At 41.6% G+C, this 19,019-nt stretch overlaps 1 protein-coding gene across 2 annotated transcripts in view; it reads left to right on the top strand.

Annotated features, from left to right (window-relative positions):
• Nucleotides 1–1,618: 1,618 nt before the first annotated feature.
• CREB5 (cAMP responsive element binding protein 5) overlaps nt 1,619–19,019 on the top strand; it is a 426,750-nt gene continuing 409,349 nt past the window's right edge. For both annotated transcript variants that reach the window (XM_032758510.2, XM_058446185.1), the window contains exon 1: nt 1,619–1,657. The gene's annotated coding sequence lies outside the window, so the exon portion shown is untranslated. The remainder of the gene's footprint in view (nt 1,658–19,019) is intronic.

The raw sequence follows: 19,019 nt of genomic DNA, 5'->3' as shown, positions 1-19,019 counted from the left end.
AATAACATGCTAAGCTCTTCCATTTAGTATGTCAAAACCAGCTCAGAAGTATGTGACAATCCAGGCAATGTATTACAGTTTCTAGCCAGTCCAGTCATGATTCTCTGGCAAACTGCACCGTCATGGTTGTGATGCATTGGGATGAGAGGTACTATATAAATGTCAGATGTTACATAAATGTCAGAAATGATTATTGTTTATTAACGGGGGCTAAACTGTTTCTAAGCAAAGCTCCAACTCCCAGCCAATGTGTTCTTAGCAGAGGTTCCAACCACCAATTACCCACAAGAAGGGAATGCTTACCCCTGGCTCTATGAAAGAGCCCAGTTGGGATCTGGGCTTGAAAACAGGGATTGAGGTGGGCCCAGTGCCACCCCTTGCTCATCAAGTGATCTCAGGCCAGCCCCCTAACCGTCTGGTGTCTGCCTTAGCTCACCTGTAGAATGGGGATAATTATAATACCTGTCCTACTTATGGTACCCTGGTTGTTGTGAGAAACAAGGGAATTCACGTGGCCGCAAGTGCTTTGTAAGGTGTGAGGGGCTGCGAGGTTGGCACTGGTCGTCTAGAATCGGGCTGGATTTAGCCTATGCCTTCTCTTTGAATCCTAGTCAAAGGGAGAACTTCTGAAAGGAAATTCAGCAGGGGGATGGTGACAGTGATGGTGACGGCCGGATGCTGGAGACGCCAGGCTCCTCTCGCTGCAGACCAGGCGCCCGGATCCTGCAGTCTGGCCCTGGCTCTGCCGCTTCCCAGCCCGTGAGCTTGGGCCAGTTACTGAAGAGGCTCTGGAAGTGACAGCCAACGGCCCTTTCGGCTCTGACGCCGTGTCTAAATCAGGCTCATCACTTGGCTCTAGCTGTGATTCACCTTTCGCCTTAGGAGCAACTCTCCCTACAGCTTCTCAGACGCATGAAGCAGGGGTCCCGCGAAGGGTGGGGCTGTGTATTTCATGAGAGTGTGCACCATAAGGAAGTTATTCTCCTGGAGGAGGTGAGATGGGGGGGCGGTGAAGAAGGGGTGACAAGTGAGTGCTCTGAGAAGCCAGGATGCAGGGAACACTGAAATGAGGTCATGACTGTCGCAAGCAAAAAGGAGCTGGACATCCTCCGGTGGGGGAGGGAGGAGCGTCCTGCATTTCTGTTTGCAAAGTCTCTTCCCACATCCTTCAGCATCCCCCTCCCCACCTCTCCCCTACCCCCATCCCTACACCTTTCAAACCCCATCAGGCCCTCCCCGCAGAAGAGCCCACGCCCGCGCCTCCTCCATGGTCTTGTCTGAAACCATAAGGATTGTTTCCAAGCTGACTCACACCACTAATGTCAGGGAGCCGTGTCACACGGCGCTGGGCTCTGCAAGCTGTTGCTTGCGCAGTCGCCCCCGCCGCTGCCGCTCCCCGGCGGGTGCACCAGGGTCCGCGCGGGCGGGGAGGGGCCGGGGCGGGGCCGGGGCGGGGCCTGCCCCCACGACGCGCCGGCCCCGCCCCTCGCTCCGTCCCTCCCCAGCGGACCGCAATGATTTAGAAGTTCAGGAATCCCACGTGACGTCACCGGGGGGGTGATGTAATGCACTCTAAATAGAATGTATTGTAATCTTTGCTCAGTCCAACGTGGTCCCTTCACCCGGGCTCCGCTCTTGCCTTCTCCACACTTGTTTGGTAAGTTCCTAAAAATACGGCTCGGCCACTTCTGGGGCTTTTGCATTTAGCCACTTTTGTTGCACTTGCTGCGGGAGCCATCTCGGGAGTGTACTTGTTTGCAGGGGTTGGTTCTCGGCAGCAGCCGCGAGGTTACTTGGTCCAGTGGGCAGGTCACAGGGCAAGGAGTAGGGAAGATGCGATGCATTTTTTTCTGGAGGGTGATCTGTGTTTGTAAACATTTTGGCGGACCAGAGGGAAGTCCGGCCCCGAATGCTGGTAGACTGTGGAATTCGGCTGTGTCCTGAGGCCACCCTAGAGACCCCGCGCCGCGTGAGTGCCGGAGCGCTCGGTGGCCGCCGCGCCGCGCGCCTGGAGGGATGCTAACGTGGAGCCGGCGCCGAGTCCGCTCGGCGTGCGTGCGTGTGTGGGAGCGCGCGATTCCCCTGACGCGGGGACCAGTTATGAATCGGGGGTGTGTGTTTGCCTCCAGAGACCTGGCAAGGTGCGGAGCCCTCCAGAAGTGCGGTCAAGCGGCAGCGGAGACGGCGAGCCAGGAACCTCCCCCCGCGTCCCCAGCTTCCCAGCGTGGCGGCGGAACCCCCGGAGAAAGTTTGCAAACTTCCAGCGGGCGCGGCGAGGACGCCGGGTCACCTAGGGGGCGGGTGGGCGCGCGCGCAGGGGGCTCGCTCTCCCCGGTGCGGAGCTACCGCTGCCACCTCTCCCACCGGGCTGCCGGCTGCAGCGGGTGGGAGCGCGCCCGGGGAGGGGAGGTCGCCCTCGGAGGGCGCTTGGCTTTCAGGCGCTCCGGGCTGGAGAGCGGCGAGGCTCCGTCCGCTCCAGTCCACTCCTCCGGCCGCCTCCTGCCTCCGCTGCTTTCTCGCTGGCATCGTTACCTCTTCCCGGCCGCTGCCCCAAATGACAGCTCCGGCTCGAGCCTTGGCGGCACCCAGGCAATTCCCAAGACCTGGCGGCGGAGTCTCCCCCTGCGGCAGATTCTCGGCAGAACCACTTGAACTTTTCACGAAGTTCTTAGAGGGGCAAGATGCGAAGGAAGGAACCAAGGAGATGTTTTCTCTCAGCAGCTGCATCCCTCTTCTTCTTTGCCATAGATTTATTTTTAAGGGGCGTCTGGTAGATAAAGCCCTAGACCTTGTCCACTCTCTCATCCCCGTCCCCAACTTTCCCTGGACCGGTGCCGCCCCCACTTGATGCTTGTTCAAGGCCGGGGACTGGAGCTGGCTACTTGTATATTTCGTTGTCAGTCTGCAGAAGGTGTTTGATTTTTATTTTTCCCTCCTTCTCTGACATGTGTCAAGGAATAAAGACTGGATACAGGTCCATTACGTCATTCTGCAGGCCAGTAAGTGTTTGATTAACGGCTTGAGCTCCTCAAGGGTTCAGGAGCTTAGAATGCTGACAAAGCAACTCTGCTTTGCATCCCCCTACCCTCCCCACAACACACTCGTGCAATCGCCGGCTCCCTGGGCATCTTTATTGCCCTCTCTTCCCAACCCCTCCCTCTCCCTCTCCACCACTCCCCCGTCTACTCCGCTATCACTCTAGCCCCGCCCCCGCCTTTTACAGCTTTCCCTGGGGCGAGCACGGTCCCTGGAGTGTGGGTAAAAGCTTCTGGGGTCTGAGGGGACCACTGTACCTGATCAGCGCGCAATCTGCCCTTTTGTATTATTTAAGAAAGGCACCAGCAAGCCTTCTCCTCTAGGGCGAAAATGCTTAGTCCTGATAGAAAAGGCAAATCAGGAAATGTTTCCAAGCGTTATGATAATACTCTGTCCTCGTGGTGGTGACTTAGGAAAGCAATACACTCACTGCAAACAAAGTATTTCACTTTACGTAGTGCCTGCCCTTTAGCAGAAGAAGGAAGACGAAGAAGCCAGGATGCTGACAAAATCAGGTTTAGCTGAAAGGATCAAGACTAAACGTTTCATTTCCAAAGTGAGGGAATGTGAGTCGCTGAACCTAAACTTCCATACAATAAATTGGTGCGTGCGTTAGTTACTAGCTCTTAACCCTAAGTTTCTATGTTGAAAGAGGAAGTTGAATACGTAAGTCATTGAATTGAGTCAGAACCTCCGTATCTGGCAGTTGAAATAAAGACCCTGTGTATGACTTGTTGCAAGGGATCAAAGTAAAAAGAACCCTGGGGGTGGGGGGGCGGGGGAGGGAGGTGTGCAGCAGAAATTAAATTTAAAAAAGTATTAACAGAGTTTTGGATAGAGGGAGAGAGGGGATTGGAGTGGTCCCTGATTTGGAGTTGGTGAAAACTAAATAAAGAAAAATTTATATTGCAAATATGTGGGAATTTCTTGAAGAACACATGTTTTCTTATAATTAGATCTACTTTCTTCAAAGTGAAAGCCATGCTGTAGGGTAGGCATTTGTGAAACTCCTGTCTGGGGTCTAATTGACATCCTTCCCCAAGTTTGTGGTAGGATTTAGTATTTATTCACGTCTAGAGATGAAATAGTGTAACCTCCACACAATATATGTGCATCGAAAATGTTGAACTTCTTGTTTGTGATGCATAGACTTAAAGGAAAAAAAAATGGCCCAGTCATGGGCACTGGAAAGTGTGATTAATGATCAGTGATTTAGTGATCAGTGATTAGTGGTTTTATTCAAACTGTTACCTCTGACCAGAAGCACACATCAGAGGATTAACAGGCTCTTTAGATAAATGCTCATTAGTGGAAGGGGAAAAGCAAAGATAATAGGCATGCACCCAGGGACAACTTTCGAAGAAAATCATTCCCGTCTTCAGAATAATAAGCTCTATTAACAGAAAGCCCTTTTAATTTAAAACTTGCTTTTATCTTGTAAATCAAAGTTAGATGTAAAAGTTTGTAGTGCCATTATAACCTAAATTTTCCCATATCCACTAGATGTGGATTATCTCAGTAGCGATATTTTTTTTATTTAAATAAACAATTGGACCTTTAGAGCAGCTGAACCCTGACAAGTTCTTAACTCCCAGGGTTTGAAAGTGTCCCCCCTTCTAGCATGGAGATTGCAGCTTGCTAACTAGATGGCGCACTGTTATTTGGTGTTCTCTGCTGCGTAGCGCAGGAGTATAAACTGAGCATGTAGCTGCTTGCGAGGTGTTCTTCAACATTTACAACAAAGTTGATTCTGTGTAGAGTTGGAGGCTAGACGGTTCTACAAATTTTTAGTCACATTTTCCATGTCAGTTAAATCTAGGGAGTTCAAGACTACTGGAAAAATTAGTCTCATTACTAAAAGAAACTTAAGAGAACGAGGGAGGTACCAGAGTCTAGGAGGTACCTCTGGGTTGCAGAAGTAATTGTAAAATACCAGACCTGTTCTTTTTACTAAAAGCTAGCTTCACAATCTTCTGGTCTGAAATACTGAGGCAAATACTCAAGACTTATTTTCTTCCTAATCTTGCTGGTGAAACAGAAGTTACTAGAAAGAAAGGAAGAAAAAACTTGATTTGGTGACTGCAGGAAGCAACACGTTGCTGCTTTTATTCCACAGATAATGGTAAGGATGATGTTTATTATGCATATTAAACAGAGAGAAAACTTTGCACTTAGTTAAATAGAACCAATGTTGTATTTTCATAGATGGAATTCAGAAATGGAGTTTTTATTTTGCACAAAATTTTAATGTTGCTTTTGTCAGTTTCCTGGGACTTGTAGCATTTTATGTGGAAGGGTGTGTGTGTGTGTGTGTGTGTGTGTGTGTGTGTCTGTGTGTGAATAAGACTATTATTTCCCGGGTAAAATATGCTCAGGAGCATATGAACTGCAGTGGGGAAGCTATGGAGCATGTTAAGTAATGTGTCAAGCATGAATTCCCCTTTCCGTGAGGTTTCATGAATCACTTCAATAAGTATTTAATAAGAAAGTTCTTGAAAAAGAAACCTAAAAATTAAAAAAAAAAACCAATAAAACAGTTTTCCGCATTCAAACCTAAATGTGTATGCCCCTGAAGGACGATTCTGTTGGTTGAATATCAGCTATTACTTTAGTTTTAAAACTTAAAAGAAGAAGAATAATAAAACTCACTTGTGTCTCCCCAGAAATGTTTCTCATTTTCCTTTACTTATAGCATTTTATATAGACCTCTTATTTTTAAATACTTACTGATTATAGTGGTTTTTATTTTTCAACTTCACGCGTAGTAAACGTATTTGAAAATATCTCCAGGCCCACTATTTTTAATGTAAATTGCTGGTGCCCATAAATTGCCTGTCAATTAGCGGTCAGTCATGACCTTATATCGTTTATACCTGAGAAGATAGTTTATTAGAACATTCCAACAAAAAATTGGAAACCATGCCTTTATTTCTAGATCTCTGTCATGTCACAGTTTTTATTTGAATAGGTGGCTAAATGAATGGTGGTTTGTCAGAGAGACTTTTCCTGTATAGATTTTCAATTCTAGTAAGTTGAAGATTTTTGTTACAATTTGTCAGTTTCCCACACCTGCATGTTCAAAACCAATCAATCATGGAGTTTCCATGACGGCAAGTTCCTAGACTCCCAATTTCTTACTATAATCTACTTCTTAGCAATGAGGTATCACAATCCTGTAGTATTTTCTTGTCATTGTAGTTTACTTCTTACTAAGCTAAAAATTATTTTGTGGGTGTGTAATATTCACTAGATCACTAAGATGTGAACTTTGTATTTGTAGTTTGTTTTCTTCTGGTTGGTGTTGTTGGATTAAAATTGGGATTTGAGTGGACTTATTATTTTTGTCATCTTTTCTTTCTTCTCCTTCTTCTTCTCCTTCTTCTTCTTCTAAGCGATTCCGTTAGTCACAAAATTAATGTGATCCTGGCTGGTGTTTCCCATCTATAGGCTTCTTTTGATTCTTACAAATTGGATTTCTACAGCAATTTAAGGTCTTTTTTTAGAGGCAGCTTTCTTGGATGAAGATGGAACAGTGACCTCAGTCAATTCATTATCTTGTCCACTTTGACTACCAGCTGTATTATGGGAATCAACTAATGCTTAATTAGTGTTTAAAAATTTAAATCTATGACTATTTCTCTGAATTCCACTTAAGAAAATTATACAATTGAGATAAGGTAATAAACTGGGGGGCAATTGCCTTAAATATCTAAGTGTCAGGAAGAAGCACTTTCAGATATGCTAAACAGACATAAAGACACAGAAGACCCTTTTTGTGTTGCTATTTGTAAACTAAGTAAGCTGTCTATTTTGTGGCAATGCTTTAAATAGAAAGTCTGGCACTTTAAAAATGACATCATGTTTAATGTTTTCACTAAAGAATTATTACATTTCATAATTAGGAAAAATATGAGCAATTAGTGTTTTTTGAGTATCCATTAGTATTCCATTGTTGAGAATCACAAATCATAGATTTAACATAGGAATTTTTTTTTTATAAAAAGAGAGAAGCCTTTTAGAAATTTGCAGATAGTGATAACACTCTTCCAGAAACCCCACTAAAATTTTTGAAGCTCTTATTGAGGACTCTGGGACTTTCACAGTAAAAGATAAAGTTTAGGATAAATTCTTGAATATATAATATATTATACTCACATTTCAATATTTCTTTTTTCCAAGTTCACTGTATTGCCTGATCAGAATCAGTTTATCACTTTAAAAATATGTATTTCAGCTGGTTTCTTCTATTTCCTTAAGGTTACATTTCTGATCTTAACCCTAAAAAGATTTTAGGATTTCAATCCTTAACATGGATTGAAAACTACCAGGCTGGCGTTTGACTAGAACTGATTTTAGAGGGAGGTCCTTTAGGCCTAGAGATTCTGATGGTGAGATACAAAGGCTTGTGGCTTTATGCGGATGGTAGGGCTAGGGGACAGCCTTGGATTGATAGATCAATTTTTCATTTTACAGAAGAGACCCCTGGCTCACCCAAGGCCCAGAGCTAGAGAGAGCCAAACCAGGCTGAGAAGCCTGGTCGCTGCCTCCAGTTCGGGTGCTCCTGCCATAAATGCCCTTGTCAGGAATGGGGCACAACCCATGACTTTGTATCCTTTGCTCTTTTCAAGCCTTTTGATGACTAATCTTTCAAAGACAAATTTTTATCAGATCTTTGGAATGAATACCTTAATCATAAAAACTGTAGTTTCGATTTCATTTATTCTTATATAATATCTGCAATGTCATTTTTTCTAATAAGGGCCTCCTTAATTAATTTTAACTTAAATTCTCCTTTTTTCATCATTATTATGAGACATACCCGGTAGAACCACTCCATCCAGATTTCATTTGAGAGTAAAAACCAGGCAGGACTGAAAATGGTCTGAAAGACTGTCTCAAAAGCAAGGCAGTGACTTTCTCTACTTCCTGTCTTTTCTCTATCATCTATGAGGGCGGGATCTGAAATATTATTTAAAGTTAAAATAAATAAACTTTTTTTGTCAAATAGAGAAACAGGTGATGTTTTCACTCTGGAAGGTGTACTTTTGCCTAGGATCTGTCTGTGATACATTATCTTTCCAGATGGATATATATGAGTGTGTTTGGAGGTGATGAGAAGTGAATTGAGTCTGGAAGTATGTTCTTTGAGGTTTGACTGGCAAAACTTGACCAATCATAACTAAAAAAAATTCATGCATGCAACACAGAGGGCTCTAGAGCACCACACATTTGATTTAAGATGATATTTAGGCTGTGCTGTATTTAAGATGGGGAATAACAATGTCTAAATAGAAATCCTGAATGCACCTACTGTATGTGTTATTTGGCCTCACCCACAGGTTTCCTCTCCAGCTGTTTATATGAGATTTTATATCAGAATTCAGGTCTCTTTTTATTCTTTTATTACACTGAGAAGCTCCTGTGTTGCAGGCATGATTTCTCAAATATAACACATTTCAGCCAGTTTTATGCAGTCCTCTCTCTGTCGGCTTCCCAAGGGGGAAAAATACTTGCAACAACAACAAAAAATATTTGTTTTTGTTTGAATTAGCTGACTATTAGAAGAAATACATGTAATTTCTATTTGCCAGATCTGGTAGGACCATTTCACTTTATCAAAACAAGATTTTCTCCTTTAAGTAAGTTGGCTTCTGACTGACCAGGTATTAATTCATGCATCAGACAGTAGAAGGCATTGGGATAAAGTCCGTTTCCACCAAGGTATCTAGCTATGGTGTGGTGCACCGTTTTGGAGGGTCTGGTTTGCCTCCCTGCAATGACAACATGGTGCAGAAAAACACTGACTCCTAGGAGGAGAAACAATATTATAGGCTTCAGCTTCTAAAATAATATCAGGGAATGATCCTGTGTCGAAGGTGACTGTCAGAACTCTGGGGGCCTCCAGGGTCATTTTCTAAACTACAGCATGACAAAATGTTCTCTTCGTCTGTTCTCTGCATTTTCCTTCTGCTAGTGTTTCCCTAGATTCATTTTTTAACATCCATTTCAACTACTCTGACTTGATGAATAATCCTGCAGTAACAAGTCACAAATGTGTACACAGCAGAGCGGGGATATTTTTCCATAAGGAAAATAGATTTTTATATCAAATCTTAGAAGAAACAATTAGCAAAACAAAAGGGGGAAAGAAGAGTTGAAATTCGACTGATGGCATAACAAGCTCTGTCCATTCGTGGCTCTGCAACAATGAGAAGCCTGAGAGAGGAGGAGGGACGCAATCCTCAGAGAGCTGCCTTGAGCTTATTATGCTTCTCTGCCTCGGTTTCTTCATTTGTGATGAGAATGTCAGGCTCACCCAGCACTGTCCAGTAGTGAGAGCCACAAATGTGAGCCACATATTTCATTTTAAATGTTTTAATAGCTGCATTAAAAAGGTTAAAAAGAAACAGGTGAAGTCATTTTAATAACACTTTGATTTAACCTGATATATCCAAAATATTATCATTTAAACATATAATCCTTATAAAAATGTTAATGTACTACTTTACATTCTCTCTCTCTCTCTCTTTTTTTTTTTTTTTGGTACTAAATCTTTGAAATCCAGTGTGTATTTCACAACTACAGCATATCTCAATTTGGACTAGCCACATTTCAAGTGCTCAATATCCACGTGTGGCCAGTGACTATGGTATCAGACAACACAGGGTAAATCAGTGGTTTATGATCCTGGCAGCCAGTAGTACCACCTGTGGAACTTATTAAAAAACACTGATGCCCTTCCACTCTGACATTCTGATTTAATTGGTTTGGGGTGAAGGCCTGGGCCTCTGTATCTTTTAAAAGCGCCACAAGTGTTTCCAATGTGTGCAGAGGTTAAGAACCACGGTTCTAACTGATCTCTAAGGAATCTTCTACTCTAATATTCTATGATTCTATTTAAGGAAAGGGATTGCAGTAAAGCGTTCATTCAGAGTTCAAGGGCAGCAAGCGATTGTTACAAGCATGCTGCACCCTGCAACACATATTTAAGAAAATATAACTGATAAAGATTAAAATTTACAGAATGAATAACTTAGACGATAATTCTTTGCACCACAAATGGGCTCTGTTTTGTGTAACTTTCAAATGTGGGTGTTTTAAATGGTCTGCTTCACTGGAAATCTTAATTTAGGATTTGATTTCCATGTAGCCTCGTAGAAACCCTCTGTTTTAGAAAAGGTCAGGATCCTCACGTTTCAGTTACGATATTTTGCCAGCTTACTCTTTTGCCCCAGATACATGCCTTTAATTGTTTGGGGAGGGAAATTTTTACTCCAATTGAGACATCTGGATCCCCCAGAATTTTCTTCCCTCCAAGCTTTTAACAAACTTGTGTTATTGCCTAGACCAGATTTTCTCATGTCAAGATGTTAGTTATAACCTCCTAGACTTAAGGTATTCATTTTTATCTATCACCTTTTAAAATATTAGAAGAATCAATGTTTCTCAATGCACATCAGAATGCTTTATTTTAATATTTAATTAGTTAATATACCTGTTTTTTATAATACACCAGTCTGTGCAAAAAGTATAAAATAAAAAATAATTTCCAAACTCCTCATGCACCTTCTTGCGAAGTCTACAAACAGAATTGTTTGTGGAGGGGAGGAGAGACCTTGGTGTCAGCCTCTTGTGACTTCATGCTGCAGAGACCTCTGCATCCCCAAATTCATGAGTCATTTCACTCTGACTCTCTCTCTCCTTATCCCCTGCAGAGCCATCTGTGTCCAAACACATGTCTATTCGACCATATCGCCTTTAAAGCATGACTATAAACTAGTTTTAAACATAAAATTACATGTTTTTCTACATTTTGTGGTGATATTTGTGTTTTCTGTAATGTCATTCATTGGAAGAATGTTAGCCTTCATTTATTAACACATAGCTCTATTCCCCATTTTACAGATGGAAAAACTAAGAGATTGCCAAGGCTAGGCATCCTGCTCATTGATTAGATGGGTGGTCAGTATGAGAAAAGAGCTCACATTTATTAGTGCTGTGTATTCCAGATATTCCAGATAGAAGCACTGCTTTGGGTTGCTTCCAGGTAGGGATTTTCCAATTGCTTGTACTATTGCACTTGTCTTTGTATTTATAAATAACATTCTTTCGGATGCTTTCCCATGCATTATTTGCAGTTAAATGGTTTCCTTGCTAATACCTCTTACTTTCCAGCTTCAGGCTACATGTAGCTGGACTGATTAGTAAATATATAAGAATATATTAACTTCTTAACATGGAGTCTGTTTTAAAAGTTGCATAGAGACATCTGCTGCAAACCTGTGTTTTTGGTAGTATCCAGGGAAACTTTCTCTCAGGCTACTTTGTGATTGACTGTTAAAAAGATTGTGTGGAGAGACAATGAGATTAATGATGTAAGTTACCCATCTGTTTTGGGGTTGAAGGCAAAGGCCTGTACGGATTCATTTGTTGAGCAAGATAGACTCTAGCCCTAGCTTCTAAATTACCTTTTATAAAACACTTTAGCCCTTGTCGTGCCAATGTACTGCCTTCACACTTGGTCTGGAGCCTCTGTGTTTAAGTATTTGATTTTTGTTTTCTCCTAATAATGATGATACATTGGGCTTGGCCATTTGCAGTCTCTGTCTGCATTTCTGAGCTATTGATTAATAGTGCAATTTTTGACCAGTGCCAGGGAGCGATTATTTTGGATTCTTTCCTCCAAGCACCATGCTAAATTTAAAGCAATTTTAATATTCATACATATACATGCTTATGGTGTTTATGCTTATATGAAAATAAATATGTATATAAATAAAAACCTGGGCCAGTGAGGACCAGCATGTTAGTAGGGCATACACTTGCAAATGTGCTTATTATCCTTTTTAGGATGCCCATGGACACATTGTAACTCCTATTGGCCAAATATCTATTTGTAACATTGATTCAGATACATATTGTTGATTAAAAGATATTGTGAGATTAAAAAAATTGAAACCATATTTAAGACACTCCTTTTTTCTAAGAAGGCCTGTCTAAGCACACATTGTTTACAATTTTGTCTTCCAGTTTTGCAAAATCGGATGACTAACCACCATTCTTAGGGTTGTGCTGTGTTGATGTCATCAAAGATGAGGGTGCAGTGTTTTGGCACCATGAAGCAGCATGTAATTGGAAATTGTACTTTTTGCTAAACACCCGTGCTGATCTCCAAACCATTCAGACACTAAAAAACCAAAACAAAACAGTAATGTCTGCTGATTGGATGGAGGCAGCATGGGCAAAGTACAATTTTTTTTTTCATGTGCTTTGGAAGCGCTTACAAAAATCAGGGAGAAAAAGAGTACATATAATTACTTGACATGCCCTTTGGAAGGGACATTCTTAAGACAGACAGGTTGAGTCTTTAACCTAAAGTTCATTTTTATCCTTTCCAAGAAATGTGCTTTCTTTCTTTTTTCCTTTTTTTAAGCACAAACGTGGTTGTATCTTTAAAAGGAAGGCTTAAGAGTAAATCATGTGGCTGCTTTATCTTTACTTAACATTTAGAAGATATTTTAGGAGATCTATTTAGGAAGTCTTATATTCCTTCACATAGTTGTAGTTATTTAATGCTTGTTTAAAAACATAGGGGTTCTGGAGATTGGTTGCACAACAGTGTGAGTATACTTAACACTACTGAACTGTATACTTAAAAATGGTTAAGGTGAGGCCAGGCATGGTGGCTCATGCCTGTAATCCCAGCACTTTGGGAGGCCAAAGCAGGAGGATCACTTGAGGTCAGGAGTTCAAGACCAGCCTGGCCAAAATGGTGAAACCCTGTCTCTACTAAAAATACAAAAAATTAGCTGGGCATGGTGGTGCACGCCTGTAGTCCCAGCTACGTGGGAGGCTAGGACAGGAGAATTGCTTGAAGGCAGGAGGCAGAGGTTGCAGTGAGCTGAGATCGCACCTTTGCACTCTAGCCTGGGCTTTGCAGCAAGACTCCATCTAAAAAAAAAAGGTGGGCGGATCATGAGGTCAGGAGATCGATACCATCCTGGCTAACACTGTGAAACCCCGTCTCTACTAAAGATACAAAAAATTAGCTGGGCGCGGTGGCAGGCGCCTGTAGTCCCAGCTACGCGGGAGGCTGAGGCAGGAGAATGGCGTGAACCCCGGGGGGTGGAGCCTGCAGTGAGCCGAGATCGCGCCACTGCACTCCAGCCTGGGTGAAAGAGCGAGACTCCGTCTCAACAAAAAAAAAAAAAAAAAAAAAAGTTAGGGTGGCAAGTTTTATGTTATATATATTTTACCACAGTTATAAGAAATGGGGAAAAAGTTTGCTTGTACCCATTCCCCAGATGGGGGAAAATAGAATGTACAGACCGTTTGTTTCAAGTTAGATGCATCCACTTTAATTTTTTTTTAAACTTGCATTCACTTATTTTTATTTCAATAGCCTTAGGAGTACAAGTGGTTTTGGTTACACAGATGAATTATGTAGCAGTAAAGTCTGGGCTTTTAGTGCATCTGTCACTGGAATACTGTACATTGTACCCACTAGGTGATTCCTATTCCTCACCATTTCCCAGCTTTCCCCCTTCTGAGTCTCCAATGTCCATTATACCACTCTGTCTGCCTTTGCATACCCCATAGCATAGCTTCCACCTATAAATGAGAACATCCAGAAATTGGGTTTTCCATTTCTGAGTTACTTCACTTAGGATAATGGCCTCCAGTTCCATCCAAGGTGCTGCAAAAACATGATTTCATTCTTTTTTTATGGCCGAGTAGTATTTCATGGTATACATATACCGCATTTAAAAAATGTATTATTTCCATAGGTTTTGGGGGAGCAGGTGGTATTTGGTTATGTGAGTAAGTTTTTTAGTGGTCATTTGTGAGATTTTGGAGATGCATCCACTTTACTGTCATAATGGGAAGGTCAAAAATCTAAACAGGACTTTTGCACTTTGGGATAATGTAGACAGACGACATTGGTATGTGTGTGATGTGATTTTGACACATAGGAGAATCCAGGGTAGCTAAAAGCTAGGCACATAACACTGCATGCCTCTTTTCTGGCTTGGATCTGGGTGAGCCCTGTGTGTAGAAAGCTGTATCATTCCATTTGAAAATGCATTTGACCTTATTTGAGCAGTTTTTAAGAAATTTACTTGATTGCCTTTAGCACCACATATATATATACACTATATATATATACCATATATGGTGTATATATATATGGTATATCTATACGATATATATCGTATATATGATATATATGGCATATATACCATATATATGACATATATAGTATATATATGATATATATATGGTATATATGAGATATATATATGGTGTATATATATGGTATATATACCATATATATATAGAGTGTGTGTGTGTATATATATATATGTGTATATATATGTGTATATATATGTGTATATATATGTATATATATGTGTATATATATATGTGTGTGTATATATATATATATATACTCAACTGAGATCAATGAAAAAAGTCAGGCAAAGAAGCCTTGTAGTTTATGTCAGGGAATGTAAACCCACACTTCACAGTAACACTGACCAATGAGAAGTTGCTCTGTGGGGGACAACCTGGGAGTTGAAAATTTTGGAGACAGATCACAGGGGGAATGGTGGAGGAAATTAGAGATATTTGACTCAGAAAGGAGGAGGCCCAGGCTTGTGCATAATACAAGGAACATTCTGTGGACAAGAGGATACTATTTCTGACTTATTCTCTGTGCTTCAGGGAAAAACAGTGAAAATTGCAGGAAGGAGATAGTTTGCTGTGTGGAGAGATGGAGTTTGCTGTGTTTGCTCTTTTGGCTCCAAAGAGGGAAGAATTTTGGAACAAGTAGACCTATACATCAATGGAAAGGACTGTCTCAGAAATTAGTGACCTCCCTGGCATGCGGTGTCAGAATTATTATAGGAAGAGTTTCTAGAAGCAGTAAGAAGGAGGGCTGGGCCAGTTGCTCCTAGCTTTTTTGGATTATGAACACTTTAAACAATTAGGTAAAAGCTACGAGCCAGTTTTCATAAAAATAACACATAGGCAAATATTCATGAGAAGGTTCATGGACCCAGAAGCCATGGACTCCAGAACGAAAAAATCTCTGGGCTCAATAATGATGCTTACCAATGCTATGGTTATATGGACACATAAACTTAAAATTGCTGTGGTTGAATGAATATGATCAGTTTCATGTGGTTCATCCTACATGTGTTGGTGCATACATTACATGTATTAAGCTAAGAAAGTAACCAGAGCTAATAAACTTCCAGTGCTGTGTACAATCAGGAATGGAAATTCACATTCATTGGATTCTCATTTATGTTTCTCTGAGAGTAACTGCCTTTTTGCCCAATAGCCCATATGTAGACAAACACTGATTAATAACACCTTACGTTGTTTAGGAGTTTCAAAGTAATTTAATAGAAATTGTCTTATTAGGGTGATATAACAACACAGTGAAATATGAAGGACAGATATTATCCTTCCCATTTTAATGGATGCGGAAACTAAGAATCCCAGGGCTTAAGTGGTATGTGCAGTCCCAGCTACAGTAAGTGCCAGACATATAACTGGAATTCAGGTATTCTTCCCTCCCTTCTTCCTTTTCTCCTGCTTCTCTTTGTCCATCCTCTCTGCCTCCATGCTAGCCACATACTCTTATGGAACCAAGTGTGCTCTTTGTTACTAAGAAGCAGCAACAACCACAAATAAACCAAGCAGCTCCTTTCCAACACAAATATCAGCACCCTGTCTGAGCCTAAGTTCCTTTCCTCCCTTCATCCCTTCCTTCGTTAAATATTAACTGAGCATCTATTATGTGCTGGGTACCAGGGATACATGATCAAAATCAGACACAGTCCCACTCCTCATAGAACTTGCACCAAATAAGTCACTGCAACTTAGTGTTTCAGGAGGAGGGCGAGGGGGTGCAAGCCTTGAGACAGAAAACTCAGTTAGGGGCTATTGTGGTTATCCAGGCAAGAGGTGATGGGGGCTTGAGTTATGATGGTGCCAGGTTCAAAAGCCATGTAAGAGGCAAGAGCAGTATGACTTGGGGATTGATTAACTGCAAGATGAGGGGACCAGAGAGTGGGGAAGATGGAGTCAGGATAAGCCTGACCCGGTAAGAAAGTCTGGGTCATCCTTTGTGGTGCTGAATTGGGGGATGGTGAATTGGGGAATGGGTTCTGGCCCAGTGCCCACAGGCTTGTGTCTGCATCTTGAGAACAGAAAATGGCTGTGAACAAAAATGCCAAGAGCAACTATAACTGAAAGGTACAGTGCATTATTGGGTTCTATGGCAGTACAGCTTTGATAACTTCTCCCAGAGAGTGGCTCCGCAGGGAGAAAGGCACCCCCTCCTCCCAGGGCGGCCACATCTCTGGCACTCAGTGGGTCTAGGGCATGGCCGGGAGTGTTAGCTTCCTGAGGCTGCTGTAGCAAAGTAGCACAAACTCGGGGGCTTAAACAACAGACACTTATTCTCTCACAGTTCTGGAGGCTGCGAGTCAGAAATCTATGTATTGGCAGGATTGGTTCCTTCCCAGGGCCCATGAGGAAGAATCTGTTCCAGGCCTCCCTCCTTCCGTCTTCTCTGTGACTTCACATGGTCTTCCCTTCGTATATCTGTCTCCAAGTTCCTCTTTTTATAAGGATGTCAGTCATATTGCATGAGAGCCCATCCTAATGACCTCATTTTAACTTAATTACCTCTACAAATACTTTATCTTCAAAGAAAGTCCCTTTCTGAGATACTGGGAGTTTGGACTCCAACATATCTCCTTTCAGGAGAACACAATTCAAACCACTACAGCAGGTGTGCCCAGCAAGAAGGCAGCACCCAGGTCAGGTAATAATGGGACTCTAGGAGAACTAGCAGATTGGGAGTGATATGTTTTACAATCAGACATTTTTTTTAGCACATGCTGAAAATAAACCTCAGATAGATCCCTGGAAAAACTTGGAACAAGTCTTCGGAGATGGGGATCCATATGTTAATTACCAACTATGGACATAGCCAGCAAAACACAGCAAAACAAGCCTACCCTTAAAAATAGATATATACATGTTGCACTGACTGACAAATTTTTGCTAATGTAGGCATTACCCTCAGTTTGGCCTTGAATTTGCCACCAGGATTTGTAAAAGAGCAATGCTGAAAGGGTAACACCAACTTTTAACCATGAGAAGAAAGAATTAAATACAACTATAGTTTGCCACTCTGGCAGCCTTAACAATTATTGTTTTGATGTGCTAACATTTACCGACAAGGACAAAAATCACCCATTCCCATAAACACACACATACACTAGGTTAAGTATAAATGTTTCAATGTGGGAAGGAAAAAAATTCTGATTTTCTGGTTGTTGATGGATAATTTATATCTATGTGCTACCTTTGCTTTGCACAATGAAAAGACAAAATTCTGCATTTTAGAAACACATCATAATAAAAAGACAACTCAGTTTAAAATGGGCAAAGATCCGACTAGACAGTTTTAAAAAAAATTTTTATTTTAGGCTCATGGGTACATGTGTGGGTTTGTTAGATAGGTAAATTCAATGTCTCAGGGGTTTGTTGTACAGATTATTTTGTCACAGAAAATTTTTAAAAGAAAATATACAAATGGCCAGTAAGCACATGATAAGATGTCCAACATCACTACCTATCAGAGTTATTTGTAATGGCCAAAAATGTGGAAATAACTCAAAGCCCATCAACTGTTGAGTAGATAAGCAAAATATGGTACATCTATATATTGAAATATTACTTGGTTGTAAAAAAATAAACTACTGAAATATACTATAACATGAATGAACCTTGAAAACATGCTCAGAAAAGGAATCCAGCCATAAAGGACCATATATTATATAATTCCATACATAGGAAATGTCCAGAATAGGCGAATCCATAGAGATAGAAGGTAGAGTCATGATTGCCTAGGACTGGGGGTGGGGTGGGGAGTTCAGGAGTGACCATTGAAGAGTATGTGATTTCTTTTGGAGGTGATGAAAATGTTCTAAAATTGTAGTGATGGTTGCACAAATCTGAATATTCTAATGCCATTAGATTGCATGCTTTAAATGAGTGAATTTTATGGTATGTGAATTAGGTCTCAATAAAGCTGTTAAAAAAAGATAACACATCATGGAGGAAAACATGGGCTGCTAAATTCAATTAGAATACATGCCAAATAGGACATGTTGATCCAACAGCTTCTCTGCATATTTGGGATGAGTAGATATTGATAGGGCATTTCAGACCTCAGTCTTACAGCATTTATCATATGTATCTCCAGCTTGCACCTCTCTCCTTGGCAATGGCCTTCACTTCCAACTGCGCCTTTGACATTTTCCTCTAACTGCTGCTTTTCCTTAATTTTCAAATTGTTCAAACACAAACTCATCCTTATACCAGTTCTTCTCCTGACACACCCATTTCAGTGAGGGCCACCACTGTCCTCTGGGCCCCCAGATTGAAGCTTCATGCCCTTCACTGACTTGGCCCTTTTCTTTGGTAGTCTTGAACATATCATTGCCACATCTTCTGGACTCTGCCTTAGTGATGCCCTTGCCCTGTCTCCTTCTAACCCAATTCCTCCTATTAACTGAGAATTAAGGGGGGCAGAATTATTTATCGAGTCTTTAGTGAGACTCCTCTCTTGCTCTACTATGTCAACCTTCATAACAAACTTAGCAAAGGGCTACAATTACCCTTTTTTATAGCTAAGGAAAATAAGGCTTAGAGGTTAAGGGACTTGACCAGTGGGACAAAACTAGTAAATGAAGGAGTTGGGTTTGGTCCCAGTTTTGTCTGATCCCTGAGCTCATACTCTGTCCATTCTAGCTACCAAGAATTGCTCCCTTGTATAGCTCTGAACATCCCATTTCCCTTCTCAAGAACCTTCACTGGTGCCCTGTCTCAAAGCCCCTAGGCCCCTCAGCCACATCCTTGTAGGTGTACTCCATATTCAGGACAGATCCACTGTGGTT

Source organism: Hylobates moloch, unplaced genomic scaffold (genome assembly GCF_009828535.3).
Source record: "Hylobates moloch isolate HMO894 unplaced genomic scaffold, HMol_V3 SCAFFOLD_1, whole genome shotgun sequence".
NCBI lineage: Eukaryota > Metazoa > Chordata > Mammalia > Primates > Hylobatidae > Hylobates > Hylobates moloch.
The sequence above is the reverse complement of the archived record's forward strand: the minus strand, read 5'-3'. Positions and strand labels throughout refer to the sequence as shown.